The sequence below is a fragment of the Aotus nancymaae genome, unplaced genomic scaffold, assembly GCF_030222135.1.
Source record: "Aotus nancymaae isolate 86718 unplaced genomic scaffold, 86718_ANA_hifiasm-v0.15.2.pri h1tg000003l, whole genome shotgun sequence".
NCBI lineage: Eukaryota > Metazoa > Chordata > Mammalia > Primates > Aotidae > Aotus > Aotus nancymaae.
In genome coordinates this window covers 73522546-73524889 of record NW_026988414.1, presented here as the reverse complement: position 1 = coordinate 73524889, position 2344 = coordinate 73522546, and positions in this window count along the sequence as shown.

Genomic DNA, 2344 nt, shown 5'->3' with positions numbered 1-2344 from the left:
TGTTCTGCTGTGTCATGTGTCTTCCTGTGGGTTTGCGTGGAGCCTCATGGCAGGGTGTGGGGCAGGGGCATGAAGGTGTGGGGGCTGTGTAGGTCTGTGGTCTGTCATTCCCCAGGACCTACAGCCATGCGACCCTGTGTGGCTATTTCTCTGAGGCAGTCTTGAGTAGACGATGAAATTGCCACTGAGGCCCCCTGCCTTGGGAGGAGGAAGTGGAAGAAACAGGCTGGATCCTGGGTAAGGGATGGTTTGGCCCAGATAGTCCACTGCGGCCAAGGGCAGGGGTAGAGCAGAGGCCCCACCTCAGCTCAGGGCAGGGACCTGCAGCTGGTTCAGCCACCTCAATGAACACAGGTTTCTGGGGCCTGTGAAGGCTAGAAAATGAAGGGAACAGGGAAGCATGCCCAGTGTTCATTCTCCTGCTGCCTTCCCTTTGCCCATTCAATGCCCTCCACCTGGATCGCTATTGGGATCCTCTGTCTAAGCTCCTGGCTGTCCTTCAAGATTCACCTCAAGCCACTCTTTCGAGAAGGCTTTCCTAGGACGGGTGTGGTGGCTCACGCCTGTAATCCCAGCACTTTGGGAGGCTGAGGAGGGTGGATGACGAGGTCAGGAGTTCAAGACCAGCCTGGCCAAGATAGTGAAACCTTGTCTCTACAAAAAACTATAAAAATTAGCTGGGCCCGGTGGCAGGTGCCTGCAATCCTAGTTACTCAGGAGGCTGAGGCAGGAGAATCACTTGAACATGGGTGGCAGAGGTTGCAGTGAGCCGAGATCACGCCATTGCACACTCCAGCGTGGGCCACAGAGCAAGACTCCATCTGAAAAAAAAAGAAGGCTTTCCTGCCTGGAGGTGTTGCTTCCTCATGGAGGACCTTACCCTGTCATTGTCTGTGTCCCTGTTTGTCTCAAGAACAGGGACGCATCTGAGTTATCTCTGTATCCTGTGTACCTACAGAAGAGGCTTGGTAAATATTCGCTATTAAATGCCCCAAGCCCTCTTTTACCAAGGACCAGTTAACGTGAGCCCTATTCGCACTAACACCATGAAGATGGCCCTTTTCTATACTTCTATACATAAAAAAGTACCACATGCACCTGGGCAGCAACTTACACATGAACAAGCACGTGTGCGAGGAGACCACCATTATTACCAGCAAAAAGCTCCCAGGGCCAGTCACAGAGGCTCACACCTGTAATCTCAGCACTTTGGTGGCTAAGGTGGATGGATTGCTTGAGCCCAGGAGTTTGAGACCAGCCTGGGCTATATAGTGAGACCCTGTCTCCACAAAATATACAAACAATACAGTGGCTCACGCCTGTAATCCCAGCACTTTGGGAGGCCAAGGTGGGCAGATCATGAAGTCAGGAGTTTGAGACCAGCCTGACCAACATGGTGAAACCCCAGCTCTACTAAAAACACAAAAATTAGCCGGGCATAGTGACATGCACCTGTAATCCCAGCTACTCAGGAGACTGAGGCAGGAGAATCTCTTGAACCCAGGAGGTGGAGGTTGCAGTGAGCCGAGATCAAGCCACTGCACTCCAGCCTGGGCAACAGCGTGAGACTTCATCTCAAATAAACAAACAAACAAAAAACCACTAGCCTGGCATGATGGCACACAACTGTAGTCCCAGCTACTCGGTAGGCTGAGGTAGGAGGATGGCTTGAGCCCAAAAGGTGGAGGTTGCAGTGAGTGGAGATCGCGCCACTTCATTCCAGTCTGGGTGACAGAGCCAGACCTTGTCTCAAAAAGAAAAAAAAAAAAGCTCCCCAACAAGATAGCAGGCTACAATATATATGTGATGAAGCTGATTTGAAGGGCCCAGTGAGAGGTATCTCCAAGTTGCAGGAGGAGAAGAAAGAAAGGAGAGACAATTATGTTCTTGAGGCCTCAGCCCTGGATCAGGAGATCATTGAAGTATTAATAGATTCTGACATTAAGGAAATGCGGACGTTTTTGGACTTTGGCAGTCTGTCCAATCTGCAGGTCACTCAGCCAACAGTGGGGACGAATTTCAAAACGCCACGTGGAGCTGTTTCAATCTTTTTGAGATACTGTAATATTATCAGTAAACCTGAGACAACAGCAAAAAAAAAAAAAAAAAAAAAAAAGGCAAGGCCCCAAGCAACGAGCAGCGTGTGCGGGGCTGATAGGAGTGAGGAGGTCGGACAGTTAGGCCAGTCCCTGTGGAGTCCCAGCAATACAAAGAAGTGGGAGCCAGGGTTTGCTCCACGAGTTCCCCAGTGGACTACAACTCTCGGAGGGCAGAGAAGTGGACTACAACTCCCAGAAGGCTGCGCGACACGCAGCCCGCCCGGTGCTCTCATGAGGCGTCCCAG